The 23,160-nt window shown below is 45.8% G+C and overlaps 1 protein-coding gene across 1 annotated transcript in view; it reads right to left on the bottom strand.

Moving 5' to 3' along the window:
• The window catches only part of LOC138967085 (solute carrier family 4 member 11-like), a 51,696-nt gene extending 29,910 nt beyond the window's left edge, over positions 1–21,786 (bottom strand). The window contains exon 1 of the mRNA XM_070339568.1: positions 21,642–21,786. The gene's annotated coding sequence lies outside the window, so the exon portion shown is untranslated. The remainder of the gene's footprint in view (positions 1–21,641) is intronic.
• Between the last annotated feature and the right edge of the window lie 1,374 nt (positions 21,787–23,160).

The raw sequence follows: 23,160 nt of genomic DNA, 5'->3' as shown, positions 1-23,160 counted from the left end.
ACAGAACGGTGTGACGTTTTCATCTTTCGCCGTGGTGATATTTCGCTTCTCGGCCTCGTTGATCTAGTATAAACTCTACACTGAACAAAAAAAAAACACCCTTCGATAGTACATGTACTACTGATGAGCGACCTTGTGTACCTTACATTCATGGGGCCAAATTTGTCCAACCAATTTGTTTTATTTAACTTAGAAATTTGATTCATCCTAAAATGTTTTCCTTCTTACTCAAGGGACGTAACCACTCAATACACGTTTTCGAAGAATTCGATTTTGGGGGTGAAATCTATTAAATTTTACCACCAATTTTCTTCACATGCAAGAAACTGACATGCTTTTCGTCCATAAATAATTTCACTTCTTAATTTTACCAGGAAACAACATTTCAGTCTTGAGTATATGTCGAGGGGGAAATATGTACACAGGCGAAAGATGAAATCGTGACAACGGCCCTGAGCACGGGACTGATTTGGGCACTTCAGGACAAAGCCTTTTATGATAACAGTCCCTCAACAACGACAATTCCATTGTATTGCCATTGCGAAGTGGCTTCTAATCGTGACCACAACACGATCGAATGTTAACATTATGAGCAGGAGTTGCTCGATCTAGACACATTTATACAAAACGGTGCCTGTGTCTGGCGCCTGTACTGCGTAGTGATCTAAAACAAATTGTCATCTAAGATCCACGCGCCTGTGTTTTGCTCGGATGAAAGTCGGGACAGTTTTGCTGCTACCAGTCTGAATCGGGCTTAAACCAAAAGCCTCGGAGATCTGCGCGTGCTCCTGGTCATTACAAAGACCGAACAGGGAACACGACGTTATCAACAAGGATTTCTTGAATCCTCCATAATTACATTACCGCTCATATTACAACACTAGCCAAAGTAAAACCACAGAATTCGAAAACAAAAAAAAAGTCAATTCCCGTGCGAATGTTCAATTCCTAATTGGCCGGGACCGCCACTTCCTGTTTGTAGGTCTTCGTTAGCTTTAATCCTGTGCAAAATCCGGTCGACATCAGACGAAGACTAACTCGAGGGTCGATACATTTTGTAGAGAAGCCTAACTACGTTGACCTTGTTGTTTTGTTTTCGTGGAGATTTAGGAAGTTAGACGGGGGCGAACAAGGCGGAAAGGGGGAGGGAGAGCATCAGTGGAACCCCTATTTAAAGACCAAGACCCCTTCAACCACCCCCACCCTCCCCTCCCACCACCACCGCGTTTTGTTACCTCCCTTCTTTTAAGACCCTAGTTTTCCACATTCACTGTTTACGTAACGCCCGCAATGTTATCTCAATTTTAATAGTCCCTTCGAGTTCGTCCCCACGTTCGGCGAGAGATTTATTTCTCAGAATCAACTTTGTGTGCAGACTCTCCTCGGTGTCCGAACACCCCCGTGTGTACACGCAAGCACAAGACCAAGTACGCACGAAAAAGATCCTGTAATCCATGTCAGAGTTCGGTGGGTTATAGAAACACGAAAATACCCAGCACGCTTCCTCCGAAAGCGGCGTATGGCTGCCTAAATGGCGGGGTAAAAACGGTCATTCACGTAAAAGCCGTGGGAGTTTCAGCCCATGAACGAACAAACAAACAAACAATAGTCCCTTCTTTTTGAGACTTGTGCAGAGGTCCACAAAGCAAAACTTGGTATACAACCCATTTGGATGGTATTTAGCCGCGCGTTCGGATTTGATGAAAATTAATAGAGATTTGTTCTGATTCAGACCTCGCGGTTTGTTCCCACCCAGTTAGGTGGCACCCACATTTGCTTCGTGCACAGCAGCCCTGGGTTTTTTTCTCCCGAGTTTGGAGATCTTAAAAGGTGGGTTCCACTGCAGAGGCACATGAAAGGAGAACGATGGGCACGCGGTTAAAAGGAAGAACCAGACCAAAGGACAGAAGAGTTTCAAAGGAAATCTTCAGCAGGGAGTGTTTGGGGAATATATGACGAAGAAGACAAGATGAGAAATTTCAGGGGGACAAAAAGAAGAAGTGCACAACAGTGAACGTCATTACTGAGAGGGAGAGGAAGGGCCAGCTTCCCACTCAGTTGAACCAAAGAGCTTCCCCTAGATTGAACCGAGTCAAAAGTTTGAATTAATCCTATTTTTGTAATTCAACAACAACAATAAAACAATAACAACAATACAACACCTCCTCCTAGTTTATGTTCATCCAACTCTTTTTTCTAATACCTGAAACAAGAGGTCAGTGGTTTTACGCAAACCAAAAAATGCAATGACATCGCCTATATATCCCTAAACAGACAACGATTCAAGCTTCAGCGTCATTTAGACTTTTCTAAAATTACATGGAGATAATAAAATGCCTCTCGTTTTGGAGTTTAACACGCTGTCTGTGAAAGCATCTTTTAAAATGATCGATATATATCAGACGCAGAAGAAAATCACAGGTCAGACGGTGTGGGATAAAACCGGCCAAGAACATGCAATCGCACGAGCACGGCATGTTGGGACATATGATAATTCCCTGACTTGAAGAGCACCCTTGGTATTACCCAACCTTGCGGTTGTAAAAGAGGCATGAAATATTCCAGCATCACTGCAGCTTTTATAGGTGTGGCTATAAACCACAGACGATGAAAAGAAGATTTTTCTCTGTATAAATCAACGTAAAAACGTAAAATATACACTTTTTGTCCAATAGAAAGAAAAAATTGCAAAGGGAGGAAAACAGAAAATAATCTCGTTTCTCCAATAAAAGCACGAACATTTATTCTACACATGAAAGTAGGAATATGATCAAGGGAAGAAAAAAAAAACCAATCTCTTTTCTTGGGAAAACGCAGCAGCATTAAATCCACAAGATATAATGATCGCACGATTTAAACCTCATTTCATGGATTCCGGGTTATATTTGTGTGGGAAAAAACCTGAAAGAATCAAATGGACGAGGAGTAGGATTCAATGCTGTGATGTGACAGCATTTTGGAAAATTATACTTGCATGCAATGCAGTTGCGACAGTCAAAATGTGTGTAAACGAAACCCGTTTAATAAAAATGCGACGACCTGTCAAACAGACTGATAAACAGAGAGAAAAACACACACACACACACACACACACACACACACACACACACACACACACACACACACACACACACACACACACACACACACACACGCGCGCACACACACACACACACACAAAACATCACATCAAAGCGGCACATTTTTGTTCACAGACCACTTTGTCTGGCATTCTTCCATGTCCTTCGTACGCGAAATACAATTATATTGTTTGAATAACTGCATTTCTTGGATTACGCCGTCTCCAAAATAACTCTTTGTAAAATAACAGTGACAAAGTAAAAATATAACTCCATGACACAATATTGTCAGAAGAAAAATATGAATTCTTTATCTGATGCACCGTTTACTCCGAACAAATCCAGCTCCCTCAACTATCACAAGGGTCGTCATCACTGGACTGAAACTCTTCAACCTTACACGTCAGCCATCACAACTAGAATGTTCAAACCTCGCGTCAAGAAAGACTTCACCAGTCAGAAGTGAACAAAAGCGGCCTCCTCGAAGCAGATTCGGTTTCACGAGAGAGATGATGTTTCCTGTCCCACAGGCTTGAACCTATTAGGGAATAGCATTGGTAGTGCGCTAACCTCGGTCTCACGGGGACATTAGCTCCTTTTAAGAACTAGACTGTACGGTCATTCTTTGTCCTGAGTGTATACAAGTTGCGCAGCTGGACAAGACCTGTGAAGCTTCATTCATCACCAACAATTTACGCGTTCACCAAACTTGTCACAAGCCACTGCTAATTACAGGCAACCCGTCAGAGGCGTGCATTGATGCGTTAATTAAGTGGCTTCTGCACTACAGCCAGTCAGATTAAAGCCACAGTCTTTCCCGTGTTTAAACGCCGATCCGAGGTCGACCGGCCAGACTTTTCCGTAGGATACGACCACCCCTGCACTGACTTGGAAACATACCAAAAATAAACACTCTGACTGCTACCTATAAAGAATGGACATTTTTAGATCAACTAATATTACTGATTGACATTGTGTCCGTTTAGCAAAAATAATTCATTAATTAAACAAAAAATGTCCCATTCTGAACAGAAAGTAGCAAGGCCTTTTGGTATTGTGACAGGGGAGGCTACCGCTCCTTTCACAGCAGACTCTGCACCCGAGTTGTTGGCCTTTATGTCAACACCGGTGGGTTGTGGAATTCTGTTTGTGATGGGGTCTGGTGGTTTCCGTTTGTCTGTATGTTTTTGTTTCTTTCTTTCCTCTTTTTGAAAGCGGACAAACACTCAAGTCCTTAATGGCTCAAAACCGTAGGACTTTTAATATTAATTTTAACTTGTCTGTATGTTCATGGAAACCTTCGGGTTTGCATAACAGTTTTTATAGGGCTAAGAAATTAGCCCTAACATTTTCAATCCTGTTTGATTGCACTTCGCCTCCCGAGGTGATCGTAGTGTTTCGGCACTCGGTTACAGTATATATCCAAGTGGAGGGATGGTCTTATTTTATGTAAAAGTCTTGCCAGATATAAGATAGTGGACCACATTGACGGGAAGGACTGTGCTTTCAAACGGTGCAGGTGGAGGCAGAGCTTTTATAATAGGAGCCCTCGTCACCTGGATACACATGGGATAATTACACAGCAAGCAGTCAGTAAAGGTTCGATAACAAAAGGATTAGACGGAGCAGCGATCATGGTCAAAGTGGTCCCGAATAACCATTACCTTGCCCATCAACAACAACAAGTTGACTTGGAGGATGGTCAGGAGGGGTCTTTGATTCCAAGTACAATTCATACAGATTGCGATTTGAGCAATGATTTCAAAGTAATAAGAGTTTCAAAACTGCGCATAGCCATGCGTTCTTCCCGTTTTTGTTTGTTTTTGTTGTTGTTTTTGACTCCTTCGTCTTCAACGTCTCTCCTTCCCCCTCCTTCTACCCCCAACCCCATCTCTCTCTCTCTCTATCTCTCTATCTCTCTCTCTCTCTCTCTCTCTCTCTCTCTCACTCTCTCTCTCACTCTCTCTCTCTCACTCTCTCTCTCACTCTCTCTCTCTCTCTTTCTCACTCTCTCTCTCACTCACTCTCTCTCTCTCTCTCTCTCTCACACATACACAAACACACACACACTCACGCGCGCACACACACACACACACACACACACACAATCCCTTCCTCCCTCCCCCCTCCCCTTTTCTATTCTCTCAATGCATGAAACGCAGAATGTATGCAGGGGCTTTTCAGATAAAACACGTTTTCGGTCAGATTATCGATCCTGCCGGTCAGCAGAATACACACGAGATGATTACGGGCCAGCCGTAAAGGACAACAGACAATTAAATCAATCAATCAATCAATATGAGGCTTATATCGCGCGTATTCCGTGGGTACAGTTCTAAGCGCAGGGATTTTTTTATTTTATTTTTTTATGCAATTTATATCACGCACATATTCCATGCCGTGTGAGATGGAATGTTTTTTACACAAAACATCACGCATTCACATCGGCCAGCAGATCGCAGCCATTTCGGCGCATATCCTACTTTTCACGGCCTATTATTCCAAGTCACACGGGTATTTTGGTGGACATTTTTATCTATGCCTATACAATTTTGCCAGGAAAGACCCTTTTGTCAATCGTGGGATCTTTAACGTGCACACCCCAATGTAGTGTACACGAAGGGACCTCGATTTTTCGTCTCATCCGAAAGACTAGCACTTGAACCCACCACCAAGGTTAGGAAAGGGGGGAGAAAATTGCTAACGCCCTGACCCAGGGTCGAACTCGCAACCTCTCGCTTCCGAGCGCAAGTGCGTTACCACTCGGCCACCCAGTCCAATAAATAAGGACGCTCTACTACGGACACGAAAAGTTTACTCCTGATAAGCGACCTGGGCATCAAAGAACGCACACGAGATAATAACAGGACAACAGAAAATTAGATAAAGATGCTCTATGGACAGGGAAAAGGTTATGTTACTGATAAGCGTCCTGAGCATCAAAGTCAATAGCATTAACATCTAACTTCTCTGGCGAAGGCTGCTCTTTGTTTCCGTCATATTCCGTCTTATTTCGTGATATTATGTGTGTGTCTCTTCTTGGGCCAATGGATCTAATTCATGATCCCTACAATGCTATTCTTCTTCTAAGTGATTGTTCCTAATTCCATATCTCCGCCTCGTGAAAACAATTGGCCTATTAACTGTCTCACATCTGGGTAGGCTTTTACATGGGATAAGACTATCCCTCCACTTGGTCACATACCAAAAAGCAACACCCTGACTGCTTGCTGCGGTGAGATTGAATTTGTTGATGAAATAATTTCTGAAAAAGGCACCAGTGCATCCTTTTACGAAATGACTTCTTTTAAGAAATTCCAATGTGCACAGAGACCACACAGGCTGTTCAGTTTTGGTATGTGACCGAGTGGAAGGATGGTCGTATCCCTCGTATGCGTGCGCGCGTGTGGATATGAGCTTGCCACCTATTCAGTAAAACCTACACAAAAGCTGTCTAGATAATCTGGCATGTACTGTAAAAAGAAATCAAATCAATAAAGCCCTGTTTTCTGGTTGGTGTATGTTTCTATCCAAGATACACCAGTACTGCAAAATGATAGGAACGATCCCGACAGCAGAAGCATCATCTTCCAATACGCAGACTCTGCTTTCATACGCATTAAATGGACTTTTCCCATCAAAAAACTGTTGAAAAGCTCACTCTTTAAAGCAATCATGGAAATCTGAATCCTACCAGATTACTGAAATTCGATGACCAGTCAAATCAAAACTCTAGACTTGACTTGTATGCCTCGATTTGCACCGCCAGCGTATTGCCAGCGAATTTCTTCGACATTTTTGAGATAAGTGTGTGTGTCTGTCTGTCTGTCTGTCTGTGTGTCTGTGTGTCTGTCTGTCTGTGTGTCTGTGTGTCTGTCTGTCTGTCTGTCTGTGTGTCTGTGTGTCTGTGTGTCTGTCTGTGTGTCTGTCTGTGTGTCTGTCTGTGTGTCTGTCTGTGTGTCTGTCTGTCTGTGTGTCTGTCTGTCTGTCTGTGTGTCTGTCTGTCTGTGTGTCTGTGTGTCTGTCTGTCTGTGTGTCTGTCTGTGTGTCTGTCTGTCTGTGTGTCTGTCTGTCTGTCTGTCTGTGTGTCTGTGTGTCTGTCTGTCCGCTTTAAAGACCACTGGGTCGAAGTACAGTTACTGTATCACTTGTTTTTTTGACATAAATTAAACTGTCCAATAACCTACCATTTTTGGGGTGTTTTTTTAATCAAAAACTGTGGACGCTAGACACGCGCGATACACGTGTATCCAGAAACACTGCTGATTCAATTAATTACCATGATTACAGGGAGTGAAACTCTTGTTGTCCAGCCAGTGTTGCATATTTAATCGTCTTAAGGCCGCAGAAAGAGTTTTCCAAAGGGGCTCGGGATTTTAAAGCCATATGTACTCGATGACTATACACGCTAATTGCTTTACCAACAGCTGGAGACAGACTAAATTAAGTTCCCTGCAAAATATTGTGGTCTAGGACCCCTTAAATGTTGAGATATTTGAATTTTCATTTTGATCTGGATCGTCCTATTTATAGATTTGGCAACACATGTAACGTTGATGCAAGGGAGAGAACACCGCGGCTTTGTTGACATCCTCACTTTTTCAGAGGCTAGAACAAGCTGTAATGCATGTATTATGGTCCGCGCATGGTGACGTATCGTCATTATATGGTCTTATGGTGCGTTTGACATCGATTGTGGGCAAACTACACTTTGTAAACACGGGAGTGCGTTAGTATGCCTTTAAGCACTTTGGCTGGTAGCAAGCTCTAGCTGGCACCAGATGGCAGCTATCTCATTAACAAATTGGCCGAGGAGAGAGGCGTGCTAATGATGAATAAAATATCAATGTGACTTTGTTCATCTTCGTAGTCTTTTTCATCTTTGAAGAAAGAAGTGGAGCTAACAGCTTTGCATCTGGTTACTGACACCACCCGGAAAAACCAGGCGGCAGCGACCGGGATTCGAACTCACGACCTCCCGATAAGGAGGCCGACGTCTTACCACCACGCCACCGCGCCCGTCGACAAATTGCACCAAAATCTAGTTGGTGTACATGCAATTTTCTTTTCCTATTTACGTTTCTTTTTTCTTTTTTTTTCTTTCTTATTTTCTGTGTTTGCCGCTTGCATGTTGTTTGCTATTCTGATAATCCTCGCTCCACGGCTATAGCCAGTTGTCTCTCTGACCGGACGCGGATCTCCCATATGTTGTTCACGAGCAGTGTTCGCGAGACGAAAATGATTGCAGATTGGCCGACTTCGACAGTGATCTCCGTTCTGTTCTTCACAGTTATGATAAAGACATCGTTCTAAGGTCAAAATAAGTCGAAATTTTGGGACTGCTGCCGGAAGGAGACCGTAATATATGGTTGCATCACTGTCAAAGAAATCGTCTGCTCCAGCGAGGCCCGAAACCAAACGGTTTATTATCACGTGACACTTATGCCATATTTAGAGTTGTTTGCACAGTAAATACATCCGCGAAAAATAGCTCGCTTGAAACTGTCTAAAATAAAAATTCCTCTGTAATTTAAAAATTACAAAAACCATGAAAAATCATTATTGACGATCGCGAATCTGCTTACATCCATAACACATTACAAAAAGCTCTAAATATGTACAAAAATCGGTTTCCTAGCTTGCCAGACAAGCAAACTCAAGGCATCCTGTCAGGGAGAGAATGAGCCGAACTCATTTTGACCTGAGGTCAGGATGGTTGTTTGCCACAATTCACTTTGTAAGAAGTAGTGCACAAGATACACCATGCACTGAAACTTGTCCACAAGTTCCCTGGAAAACATGTACATACAATCAATGGAACAAGTGGCTTCCGGGATACAATCGCACGAACAAAATAAATTAGGTTTTGGGACTCTAACCTTATCAATCTCCCAAGAGAGCACGGAATTGTTGTGGATATTTCATTAGCTGCGCACGTGCGCAAGGTTTTGATTGAATTAGCCATGTCCATTCAAAGACTATATCCATACACTGGTGCTAGAGTGCTGAATCTTCCCCGCACGTTGTGTCTTACATGTTGTTCCTGTCGACATAAAATATAAGAATACACTGGTGTTCCTACCGAGAAACAAAAGACTGCAGGAAGACATTCTTTTTCTTTGTTTTAACTGAAATAAAATCCAACTTATACATTTCTTTCGATGTCAACATTTGTTGGGGTCTATTTTGTGGTTCCATGGATGACAACGGGACAAAATACTATATGTCAGGACAACCTCTTGAAGGAAAATATTTGTAATTCGGTCGGTCGTTTTTTTCCTTGAGCCTTATCATTTCTTGGCTACATTCTGAGGCTAAGTGTTCTTCGTGGATTAAACTGGGAACCGGCTTCAAGTTTCTCTCGGTCCACTATACGCCCATCACTCATGCTATTTTTTCTGTTTTAGTTTTCAAACTCGTGTGGGCGTCTGGGTGTACTCAACACATGTAAACCTGAGCTGAAAAAAATAGAGGGACAATTTAAGAGACAAAGGAATCTGTGTGGTGATCATGCGAACCAAAACGTACAGCGCACGAGTGATTGTGACCTTGCACTGGTCAAGGGCAATGGAAAAAGAAAGCTAATTATTAACATCACACCCACAACTGCACTGGAATGTGGCGTTCACTTCAAATCAAAGTCTGGACGAGCATAGAAAACAAACGTGGTAGGCCCTATTGCCGTCCTAGTTTGCGACTCGAGATTCAAATTCGACTACTTGACTGAGTGTGTAATCTTATCTTGAAAGATTTAACTGTTCTCTTCGTTAAAGGCCGTTAAAGTCACGAAGAAGGCGAAAAAGCAGGACATTGCATTTATGAAACTTTTCCCCCTTTCCACACAACCGTTCTAGGTCTCCTTTCGTAATTTTCTATAGCTAATTCTAAACCGCAGTGTCTTGCCATTTTCGCGACTGTCTCACAAAACTCATGCGCGCGGCGTGCGATTGTCTATCTCCCTACGTGTTTCAGTGTCTGTCGTGAATATTTGGAGGAAAAAACCCCGCAGAGATAGAGAGAGAGAGAGAGAGAGAGAGAGAGAGAGAGAGAGGGAGGGAGGGAGAGAGAGAGAGAGATTGAGAGAGAGAGAGAGAGTCAGACGGACAGACAGGCAAATAGACAGACAGAAAACTAGTAAAACAGAGACAGACGAAGAAATAGAGACGGTGAGAGACAGAGACAGTTCTCTGCGCGTAAAGGGCCTATAAAATGACACCGTTTAAAAAACCTATAAGGGGCTAATTCCTAAGTCACTTGTCTACAGCCCCCATTTTGGGAATGCAACCCACTTGAAACATTATCAGCCCATTTCGCTCCGTTAAAAAAAGAGAAAATAAAGAAGACGCGAATGGACATGCCAAGAGCCAAGAAGCTGAAAATCAGTACAAGAAAGCGGGAAAACAATCCGAGTACAGGAATGTCTTACTATAAACATTCATTTTTCTGAAGTTAAATAAAGCGAAAGAGAGCTGTTATGCAAAAACCGTCAAAAAATCTTATCTGTTGAAAGTATCACCTGTCAAAAAATTGAATACCAGATAGCCCATCAATCTTTCCGTCCCTATCCTTCTCTGTCTGTCTGCCTCTGCCCCCGCCCCCTCACACACACACTGACACACCCTGCTCCCTCTCTCTCTCTCTCTCTATCTGTCTAGTGTCTCTGTCTGCCTGTCTGTCTGCCTGTCTGTCTGCCTGTCTGTCTGTCGGTCGGTCGGTCGGTCTCTGCCCCCCTCCCCCGCCCTCTCTCTCTCTCTCTCTCTCTCTCTCTCTCTCTCTCTCTCTCTCTCTCTCTCTCTCTCTCTCTCTCTCTCTCTCTCTCTCTCTCTCTTACTCTCGGATAGTCTTTTCCCCCTTTTAGTTGACCGTTGTCGGCCTATTTTAAAGTACAGATCCTTGTTTGATGTCACTAATTATATTTAGTCAAGTTTTGACTAAATATTTTAACATCGAGGGGGAATCGAAACGAGGGTCGTGGTGTATGTGCGTGCGTGTGTGTGTGTGTGTGTGTGTGTGTGTGTGTGTGTGTGTGTGTGTAGAGCGATTCAGACTAAACTACTGGACCGATCTTTATGAAATTTGATATGAGAGTTCCTGGGTATGAAATCCCCGAACATTTTTTTCATTTTTTGGATAAATGTCTTTGATGACGTCATATCCGGCTTTTCGTGAAAGTTGAGGCGGCACTGTCACGCCCTCATTTTTCAACCAAATTGGTTGAAATTTTGGTCAAGTACTCTTCAACGAAGCCCGGGGTTCGGTATTGCATTTCAGCTTGGTGGCTTAAAAATTAATTAATGACTTTGGTCATTAAAAATCTGAAAATTGTAAAAAAAAATAAAAATTTATAAAACGATCCAAATTTACGTTTATCTTATTCTCCATCATTTGCTGATTCCAAAAACATATAAATATGTTATATTCGGATTAAAAACAAGCTCTGAAAATTAAATATATAAAAATTATTATCAAAATTTGTTTTTCGAAATCAATTTAAAAACACTTTCATCTTATTCCGTGTCGGTTCCTGATTCCAAAAATATATAGATATGATATGTTTGGATTAAAAACACGCTCAGAAAGGTAAAACGAAGAGAGGTACAGAAAAGCGTGCTATCCTTCTCAGCGCAACAAATACCCCGCTCTTCTTGTCAATTCCACGTGCACTGCCTTTGCCACGGGCGGTGGAGTGACGATGCTACGAGTATACGGTCTTGCTGCGTTGCGTTGCGTTCAGTTTCATTCTGTGAGTTCGACAGCTACTTGACTAAATATTGTATTTTCGCCTTACGCGACTTGTTTTTCTTCTTCTATTCAAACTCCTTGCAACAACAAAAACAAACAACAAAAAAAGCGTGATTTTCTGCGGCAAACACGGGGAGAGGCACGTAACTGTCAATTGAGCCAAGAATTTTGACGTCTAGTGAACCCTATAAAGTGTTTGCAGAAGATTTCACATTGAACTTGGTTTAAAAGCCTCGAAGTTCATCGAAGAAAAAAAGAGGTATCTGCTTTAGTTAACAAAAATTAAATTACATATTCTTACTCCGAATCACATAAAGCATTTGACTACGTCTGAGATGCTAGGTACTGAAAAAACGCTACCCATCAAAAAACAAACAAAGGGAAGCGACCCCTACCAAAAAAGCTTGAATAGCTATGGTAACAGCCAGGTTCCCTGGGAGTTACCTCCCATATAGCTACTTCCTCTCTGTCACCACGTGACCGCTCATACTGACTTCAGCGTCTTGCAGAGAGGTTGTGTTGGAAATTTTGTGCGCTTTCTGTGGCTGCCTTTGGTGGAGTTGTTCACTTGCCGGCCACGTAACCCATCGTTCTCCTGTCAGGGCTTCGTTTGGTGAGCCCGTTCTGTTTTTTCTGTGGTTTTTGTTCGTTTTCGCCTGCTGTTGCTGATATTTTGTCCCTTGGACTCTGTGTGTCAGTAACACGTGCGTGTGGCCATTTTGCTTCTGTCAGCTTGGCTGACTTGCTGTCTGTGGCGTTTAACCTGTGCTTGTTCACTGTTTTGTTGCAAGTTTGGTTTGTTTCTGCGTGTTAGTTACTGCTTGCGGTTCGTGTTTACGTTCATTTTCAGTAACTTTCCTTGTAAAATTTTTTGCTTGTTTACGTTTTCGTTGTTCGTCAGCATGGCTGATCCAGACAAACGTAAGGGTAAATCCGATTTGAAGGGCAAAGTGAAACCTAAATCTTCTAGCACCAAGCCTTTGGTGGTCGTGTCGGATGAAGCACGCAATACCATTTTGACGGTGCCCATTTCACCGCCTGGTCCTAGCACTGTTTCTCGTCCTAGTACTTCTGCCGTTACTCCGCCGCCGCCCTCCGCGGCTCCGGAGCAAGGGGCTATCGTTGCCTCCTTTTTGAGTTCGTTACTCCCAGAGATACGTTCCATGGTTCAGACTGAAATGCAACGAGCGTCTCCTTCCGCTAGCGCTTTCCTTCCTGCGGAGATGGGGGGGGTGCGTTCCCTCGCTTCCGTGGTGGTTACCTCGGCTTCCGGTCTGCATGCTCAGGCTGCTTCCGCCTCTACCACAGGCGTCTCAAGTAAGTCGGACCGGTCTGGCAGCCCTCGTGAGGCGTTCGGACATTCCCTCACGGGAAACGGTTCATTGGCGCGGGGTCACTCCCTGCTCTCTACTGGCAACAGTACTCCGTATGGTGAATCTGTCGCTCAGCTTCGGTGTCTGCCCTCACTAGCCCGCACCCAGTGCCGCAGTGACGGGTTTGACCGAGAACTGGCCTCCGGGCTTTACGGCTCTCAGCCGCAGTTCTCGCATTCGTCGTTTCCGCCCCCGGCGGTTTCGACGTCTGCACTTCCGGCTTCGGCCGGACACGCTGTCTCTCATCCTAGCACGTCCGCTTGGCTGCAGGAGAGGGATCAACGGCGTGAGGTTTTCGCGCTTCCGGCGCTTCAACCAGGCAGGCTGTCACTTCCCCCGGACGGGGTCGCGACTTCCTCCCACGTACATCCGGTGGCTTCGGATGGGTTTCCGTCTTACCCTATGCACTTTAGTCAGGGTTCAAGTCGGGATCACTTCCAGGATTACGGGTTTCCGGTTTCCGGTCATCCCGCGTATCCTGCCGCCGGCGTTCTGGATGACTACGGTCATGGCACTTCCTGTGACCACTCTGATGTGCAATCAGTGGCCAGTGAAGAGCCTCCTTCGGGAATGTCGTCAAGGCTGCGTGTCATTCTGGACACAGCAGCTGAGGTGACTTCACGTTATTTCCCGGAGGGCACGGCTGCGGCGGTGGCTCCCACTTCGGGGGTACCCTCGGCGATGTCGGATTTCCTACCTGCTAAGGAGGCTAATCCTTCCTTCCGCTTCGCGGAGTCGCCCGCCATAGCCTACCATCTGTCGCAAGTCTGGGCGTCGGCGCCTAGGCGGACAGGTGGTGTGCCTTCGGACCCTGTTCCGTTTCTGGTGCCTTTCGGCACAGTTCCGGAACAATCTCAGCCTTGGCTGGCGACGATGGCACAGACTTCTACTTTCGTGCCATTGCCTCAGCGGAAGCTCGCGCTTCCTCGGCATAGCCGGAACCTTGTTGCGTCTTACGCACTTCCGCGTTCCGTCTTGCCGGTGACGCCGGACTTGACAGCACTCCTGGCCAAGCCAGTCAAGGGCGACTCAGTCATTCCGGTGAAAGATAGCACTCTCCTCTCCCTGGAGGAAGTCGGACGTCAGCTGTTGGAATTGGCTTCAATTTCCGACACGCTGATTCGGGCTCTCTCTAGGGCTTTGACGGACGACTTAGTCCCGTTTACGCTCAGCGAAGAGCAGAACGCGGACGACGTCTCCTCTCTCCTCACAGCGTTGGCTAAGGTAAACGAGGAACAGACTCGTCTGTCCTCTTTACAGTACGCACACGCAGTCTTGGCGAGGAGGGAGTTGTTTCTTGCCAACTCTCAGTTTGCAGAGCAGGTTACCAGAGACACTCTCAGAGTGTCTCCGGTTGTGGAGGGCTCCTTGTTCAGCCAAATGGCGCTTGTCGCTCGGCAACAGGAGATTCAGTCCAACAAGGATTCTCAATTCCTGGACATGACTCTACAGGGCATGAAGCAAGCTAAGCCTTCCCAGCAAGGGAAGTCTCAGCCGGCCTCTCATCCCAAACCTGCTCAGAAGAGACCTGCACAGCAGAGCTCTAGAGGCGGCAAGAAACGGATGGCGTCGGGAAGGGGACGAGGCGGCTCGAGTAGCAAGCCTCACCCCCAATGAAGCGCTCCCGATCTCACCACCCTCCCGCCCTCCACTCTGGTGATGGCGGGAGGCCCCTCCCGGGCACTTTCCCATTGGATGGTATCAGTAGACAGCCAATGGATAGTGGGAGTTGTGAGATCGGGCTTCCGTCTCTTATGGCGGGAGGAGAAGGCACCTCTTTCCCGACATCCGCCGCTCTTCAGACCCCCCTCCTCGCAGGAAGCAAGATCCGTCCTTCAGGCGGAGATTGTCTCCCTGGTGCAGAAGGGCGCGGTCGAGAGGGTCCTGGACCAAAGCTCACTGGGGTTTTACGGCCGGCTTTTCGCCGTCCCCAAAGCTTCAGGGGCGTGGCGCCCCGTCTTGGACTTATCTCTCCTCAACACTTTTTTGAGAGAGATCAAGTTCAAGATGGAGACGCCGGCCACGGTCAGGGACTCTCTGCGCCCAGGAGATTGGGCGACCTCCATAGACCTGACGGATGCATATTTCCACATTCTCATGCATCCGGCCGACCGGAAATGGCTTCGTTTCCGGTGGGGAGATCAGGTCTTCCAGTTCCGCGCGCTCCCTTTCGGGCTGTCTCTCGCACCATGGATCTTTACCATGGTGGTGAGACAGTTTTGCGCTCTGGCGAGGTCGCAGGGGGTTCGTCTGCGGGTCTATCTGGACGATTGGCTCGTTCTGAATCAATCCCAGATAGGCTGCTCGCAGCATACCCAATCGGTTCTTCGAGAGGCTCACTTGTTGGGTTTCTCGATCAACCGATCAAAGTCGGAGCTGATCCCGTCTCAAACGTTCACCTACCTCGGGATGTCGTTCGACACGGTTGCCTGGACTGTCCAGCCCTCCCAGCGTCGGGTGGACAAACTCCAGGCTCAGATCCTCTCCACTTTGCCTCTCCTGCAGGCGCCCCTCCGGTCTCTCGCCTCCATCTTGGGGCAGATGGAGTCCATGGCTCTGTTGGTTCCTCTGGGCAGGGTCCACAAACGGCCTTTTCAGGCAGCGCTGAAGCCGTTTGTGGACTCTCCTCAGGTGGACTGGAACGCCCTCGTCCCCCTCCAGGGATGGTTCCAGTCCGCGACCCTTCCGTGGCTGGACACGGAATGGATCAGCAAGGGAGTTCCGATCGCCCTACCTCCCCCAGACTTGGATCTGTTTACAGATGCTTCTCTGCGGGGATGGGGGGCACACACGGACCTACACACGGTGTCAGGTCTGTGGTCGGAGGAACAGAGCCAGTGGCATATCAACTTGCTAGAGCTGGAAGCAGTAGCTCTAGCTCTAGTCGAGTTTCTGCCCTCCCTGCAGGCCAAGCATGTTCGTCTGTTTACAGACAACACGACTGTGGCCGCCTATATCAACAAGCAGGGAGGCTCGCGGTCCCCGTCTCTCTCGGACAGGACCTGCGAGATCCTGAAGTGGTGTGCTCTTCACCACATCACGATCTCAGCCAGGTACCTTCCAGGGAGGCTGAACACTCTGGCGGACGAGCTCAGTCGCTCCGGCAGAGTGCTTCAGTCAGAGTGGACCATCACTCACGGGGCACTGCTGCGCCTTTGGGCTCAGGTCCAAAAGCCTCTCGTGGACCTCTTTGCCACAAGGTTCTCGAAGAGGCTTCCGGTGTTTGTCTCGCCATTCCCGGATCCTCAGGCTTGGCGAGTAAACGCTCTGGACATTCCCTGGACGGGCCTGGAGGCGTACGCCTTTCCGCCTTTCCCATTACTCAGCCGAGTAATTCGAAAGGCGGAGCTGGAGGGGCCGACTCTTCTTCTGCTGGTCGCCCCTCTGTGGCCGTCGCAGGTCTGGTTCCCGGACCTGCTCCGGCTCGCCCACGGGCCTCCCATTCCTCTCGCCCTTATGCGAGGGGAACTCGTGCAGCCCCGAACAGGCATTCCACACGAGGAGCCCAGTCTTCTGAAGCTTCACGTGTGGAGGTTGTTCGGGACTCACTGAGGCGCTCGGGAGCGTCATCCTTGACGCTGGATCTGGTGGACCGCTCGCACAGGGCGTCCACGGCGTCTGTTTACGCCTCACACTGGAGGTCCTGGGCCTCCTGGTGCTTGGAGAAGGGGGTGAGTTCGGTGGCGCCTCGCTCTATGCAGGTGGCCAACCACCTCTCTTTTCTTTTTTCGCAGGGTGCGTCTGTTTCCTCCTTGAGGGTCCGGCGCTCAGCTATCTCTGCGACGCTTAAGCAGATCGGTAGATCTATTAACGTCGGGGGTGTGATTGCAGCAGTAATCAAGGGTGCTGCTCTCAAGCATGCCAGGTCCAGGTGCCCGTCCCCCAAGTGGGACCTTTTTCTGGTCTTAGCATTCTTGCGGTCTTCGGAGTTCGAACCGCTGCGGGAGGCTAGTCTGCATAATCTTACTCGGAAGACGCTGTTTCTTCTTCTGTTGGCGACGGCCCGGCGGGGTAGCGAGGTCCACGCCCTGTCGGGTCTGCCAGAAGATATTTCTTTCGAGTCGGACGGCTCTGTCTCTTTGCATTTCCGTCCCGATTTTTTGGCCAAAAATCAGACTCCGGGGCAGGCCTCTCCGTTGGTTAGAGTCAAGGCACTGACCAACGCGTTGGCTCCGGACGACCCTGATTTGGCCAACTGCCCTGTTCGGGCCCTCCGTTTGTACTTGGAGCGCACTCAGCCCTTGCGTTCCAAGTCTCAGAAGTTATTGTTTCTCTCCCTTCTTACAACTCGGGAGAGAGATGTCTCAAAGGTTACGTTGGCCCGGTGGGTGACTTCTCTGATAAGGCAAGCTTATGTTTGGAGTAGCACAAACAGGGGGGGGGCGCTGCCCGCCTTTCCCCTGGACTCCCCCAGAGCCCATGAAACGAGGGCATGGGCATCATCGCTCGCAGTCCTACGCTCCATGCGCCTCGATGATGTTTTGTCTACTGCGTACTGGCGCTCTGAAGATATTTTCCTGAATTATTATCTTCGGGACATTTCTGCCCTCCGCCAGGACGGCTCTCGTGCTCTGCCTGCACTTGTAGCAGCTGGTCAGGTTCTGACCAGAACGTGATGGTGAGTTTGAGTTTATTTCTTGCCCACCGCCATGTTGATGTTATCTGCTTTATGTGATTCGGAGTAAGAATATGTAATTTAATGGAAAATTTCTAAGTAAATTTTCATTTCATTAATATACTTACCCGAATCACATAGTGAATTCCCTCCCTCCTTCCCCGCTTGTGGTTTTTAGTCTTTCTGAAGCCGTATGAGCGGTCACGTGGTGACAGAGAGGAAGTAGCTATATGGGAGGTAACTCCCAGGGAACCTGGCTGTTACCATAGCTATTCAAGCTTTTTTGGTAGGGGTCGCTTCCCTTTGTTTGTTTTTTGATGGGTAGCGTTTTTTCAGTACCTAGCATCTCAGACGTAGTCAAATGCTTTATGTGATTCGGGTAAGTATATTAATGAAATGAAAATTTACTTAGAAATTTTCCATATAACACGTCAACACTTGTTGGTGCAAAGTGGGAACCAGGAAACAAAATAAGGAGATTTGAAAAAGTCGATATTTCAGCAACTTTCATGAAAAGAAATCCCACGTGCTGGTAAAGCCGAAGGAGAATCGATTTTTCCTTCCAACACATTTATTCGAAGAGGCAGAAATACAAAAATACACACACAAACACCCACACCCACACAATTAATTATGCAACGTACACACACATACACTTACACGCACGCAGACAAAGATCTGGAAAGAGATACGAGAGAGAGAGAGAGAGAGAGAGAGAGAGAGAGAGAGAGAGAGAGAGAGAGAGAGAGAGAGAGAGAGAGAGAGAGAGTTTTCAACTAGCCCTAGCAAGGTCAATCCGACATCTTTTGTTAAAGGCACAGTGCAGCTCACAGCCTTCGTTTTGCGTTTTTGTTGCAGCTGAGTGCATTTTACAGTTCAAAAATCCTCCTATGGTACTAAAACAAACCCAAAACTACCCAACGACGACATCTGTGAAGCTCGACAGTTTCTTGTTCACGCGAGTGCATAAATTAACCTAGTTATTACGTGGTGTTTGGTCGGAGTTTGATTCAACTGAGTGATTCCGGCCTCCATTTTGTTTTACACAAACTCATGATGACGTCTGACATTTTGTGCATGATGCGGTGATCTACCTGATCTAAATTTAGATCCAAAAATAGGTCAAGACCAGCCGGGTCCGAGTACGAAATTAATTCGTAAAAAAATCGCAGTTCTTGACTCTTTGGGTGCAAGTCAGCAATAAAACTTGGTAGTTCTTCTAACTACCAAGGTATGACTAAAAGCCCCAGGGGCTCCGTGCACCTGGATTTGACAAGTTCAGTACCTTTAACCTCCAGGCGTCTGTGAATACACCAATAAGGGAATAATGATCTGGACAAGGGGCTACTATGTCATGTGGTAACATTCTTTCAGTTGTACGCTGTCGGTTCAAACACCCTACTTATCACACAGAAGAAAATATTTAAGCCCACACGCGGCGTAACAGTAAGCACTGTGCAGTAAGCTAGGCCGGCTATACAATCTAATCTATCGATCATGTTTTTGACCACTGATTAAATTTGTGGCTTCAGTTTTTGTTTTGTTGGTGTTTTTTGCGCGTTGTGTTTTATTGCCACTGACCTTCTGGTACTGAGTTTTTGACCTTGCAGAGTTTCTCTAATGTGTCTGAAATGCCATAAACAAACGATCTTCATTTACCTTAAAATGTATGAGCAATCCAACAGTTGTGTGTTTTTTCTGATATAGCTTATCATACCCATTTAGAACACATTTATGGCCTGCTCGGGTCGCAAGGGGGCGTATTGAATTTTTTTTAATTTTATCAAAGTGAAGTAGGCTTTTGATGATTTAAACAAAAATCTTCTTCTTTTTTTAAATAGTAAAATTTTGGACTGAGAATGTATTTCAAGGGTTTCCTATATCAAACGCACGTCCACTTCTATAAAGTAAAACATGTTTCAGAGTCAAAAATTGATCCGGGATCAGTGTTCGCGCAGCATAATTTTCCCTTCTGTAAATACATTGCTAAATTCAAGTTATTTAAAAGACACAGTGTTATGTCAGTGATACCCAAACGGGTTTCTAAATCAGGCACAAATTCCAACCGTAAGTAAATCGATTGAAAGCCCTCACCTCGCAACACTCACCCACACAGGCTAACGGGTTTCACAAATAACACAACCACTACTTCAATTCTATATTAAAACTAGCCCTAGGCATTCGTATTAAAACGCATGCAGGGGCAAACAATGATTGATTTTCAGACTACGGGCCGGAGTAGTTTAAAAAATCGAGTTATAGAATGTAAATCAAACAGCGACAGACCAGCAGATCAAACATGCTGTGCCAGACACACACAAGCTTTACATTCTGCAGGCAAATGGACACGTGCGCCATGTGTGCTTTGGATGTATGTCAAACAAGAGGATCCATCTGATCCCAAAGGGCAAACAGCGGCAAGGAATGCTCCCACCATCTGCTTCTGTTGTATTCGCATGTACCTGGGGAAACCCCTTCGCCTAGCCGGGAAGCCGGTGTGCGAACATACACTGAGACACATGCGTCTATGTGTACCTGTGTCCGTGGCCTGCTCAATGTATCTTGACTTGGTTAGATACACTAACGTACGTGACGTGATCACGGCGATAAAGAAATGAAGGTCGAAGAAGTTGCGGCGATTATCCCTGTGTGCAACGCCAGTAGGAAGAGGCTATATCTTTTGTGCCCGCGGCTTGGCGGCCGTATGTTGCTCAGTGAAGCAAAAAGTAAATGCAAACGAGAAAATATGCGCAGGAGTGAACATGATTACATTTATAAGCCCAGAAACAAGAACAACAACAACAACAACAACAACACCAACAACAACAACAACAACAACAACAACAACAACAACAACAACAACAACCACACAAAAACGACACGTGTACTGGAAATGAGATCACGAATGATGGATCACATATGATCGACTGACTCACAACACCAACGCACATATTTTTTTATGCCGCCGGGTCATGATGATGATGATGATGATGATGATGATGACAATGATAGCAACGACGACAAAAAACGACGACGACGACGATGAAGGAGTGAAATTCCTGATAAGTTCTGAATCGAGAATTAGGAATCGGTTACTCCGTGCACAGTGAAATAACCTTCTGAGTAAATAATCACTTTTGCGGAGGATTATCCCGATAAACTGAAAACGTCCAACTGTGTACCCTATGCCATAAACGTAATTTGTACTTTTTGCAGTTCTACTAGTACTGAATCAGTAGCAAGTGACTCGATTTTTCATCACCTTTCACACTGACAATACATCAGCATAATATATATTATATAAGACTAAGAGTATAAAAGAACAACAACATTTTGCTGAATATAGCACGATCATTTTGTTTGTGCGTTGATTTTTCCGGTGTGAAAAATAAAATGCTTCATGCACGTCATCTCTCACAACTTGAACAGTCGCAGCTCTCTGGCTCTCCCGCCGGCGGCTTTGTCTCTCTCTTCCTGTGTCTATCGGTCAGATTGTCTGTCTGTCTCAGTGTCTGTCTGTGTGTCTGTCTGTCCGTCCGTCTGTCTTTGTCTCTCTGTCTGTCTGTCCGGCTCTCTCTCTCTCTCTCTCTCTCTCTCTCTCTCTCTCTCTCTCTCTCTCTCTCTCTCTCTCTCTCTCTCTCTCTCTCTCTTTCTGTCCGACTCGGTTTCTCTCAGTCTGTCTTTATATTAAGAGAAAACAGTCACATCGCCGACAGTCAGACAGACAAACAAATCTAAACAGACGGACTACACACACACACCGGCACAAACTCCACCACCCCCACCACTAGCACCACTTCCACACACACGATTTCAAAACGTTTAACTTACTTGTTTCACGGTAGAAGAAGGGCCGATAAAAATACGCAAGACGTTGTCGGAGTAGATGTCCATTCGCTGCCTCACGTTTCTGGCATTGACTGGCACTAGTGGCAGAAACAAAAGCTGTACTGAGCACCCGTACTGGGTGCACCAACTGTTCGCCGTTCCAACCACCACGTGAGCCGCCGATAACACACTCAGTGACTTCCCGCTACCAGTATGCGTTCGTCGTTTGGTCTTACAGGTATCACAAATCTGCGGCTCGCAGGCGCATGCTGCCCTAATGATTTCATGTTTTGCGGCTGGACATGGCTCAGCACTGGCTGACAGACACGTGCATTCACATTTGCACTGCACGCACGCACGCGCTCACACATAGGTCCACATGGAATAAAGTCATATATTGAAAAAAAATTAAGTTAAGACATTGAGACTTTTTCAAGAAAGAAAGAAAGAAAGAAAGGAAGGAAGGAAGGAAGGAAGGAAGAAAGAAAGAAAGAAAGAAAGAAAGAAAGGATGGTGGAAGGAAAGAAGGAAGAAACAAGTCGCGTAAGGCGAAAATACAACATTTAGTCAAGCTGTCGAACTCACAGAATGAAACTGAACGCAATTCAATTTTTCAGCAAGACCGTATACTCGTAGCATCGTCAGTCCACCGCTCATGGCAAAGGCAGTGAAATTGACAAGAAGAGCGGGGTAGTAGTTGCGCTGAGAAGGATAGCACGGTTTTCTGTACCTTTCTTCGTTTTAACTTTCTGAGCGTGTTTTTAATCCAAACATATCATATCTATATGTTTTTGGAATCAGGAACCGACAAGGAATAAGATGAAAGTGTTTTTAAATTGATTTCGACAATTTAATTTTGATCATAATTTTTATATTTTTAATTTTGAGAGCTTGTTTTTAATCCAAATATAACATATTTATATGTTTTTGGAATCAGAAAATGATGAAGAATAAGATGAACGTAAATTTGGATCGTTTTATAAACAAATTTTGTTTTTACAATTTTCAGATTTTTAATGACCAAAGTCATTAATTAATTTTTAAGCCACCAAGCTGAAATGCAATACCAAAGTCCGGCCTTCGTCGAAAATTACTTGACCAAAATTTCAATCAATTTGATTGAAAAATGAGGGTGTGACAGTGCCGCCTCAACTTTCACGAAAAGCCGGATATGACGTCATCAAAGACATTTATCAAAAACATGAAAAAATCGTTCGGGGATTTCATACCCAGGAACTCTCATGTCAAATTTCATAAAGATCGGTCCAGTAGTTTAGTCTGAATCGCTCTACACACACACACGCACATACACCACGACCCTCGTTTCGATTCCCCCTCGATGTTAAAATATTTAGTCAAAACTTGACTAAATATAAACAAGTCGCGTAAGGCGAAAATACAACATTTAGTCAAGTAGCTGTCGAACTCACAGAATGAAACTGAACGCAATGCCACACTCGTAGCATCGTCAGTCCACCGCGCACGACAAAGGCAGTGAAATTGACAAGAAGAGCGGGGTAGT

The sequence above is a fragment of the Littorina saxatilis genome, linkage group LG5 (assembly GCF_037325665.1).
Source record: "Littorina saxatilis isolate snail1 linkage group LG5, US_GU_Lsax_2.0, whole genome shotgun sequence".
NCBI classification, from domain to species: Eukaryota; Metazoa; Mollusca; class Gastropoda; order Littorinimorpha; family Littorinidae; genus Littorina; species Littorina saxatilis.
Note: the sequence above shows the minus strand (reverse complement) of the source record. Positions and strands in the feature narration are given on the sequence as shown.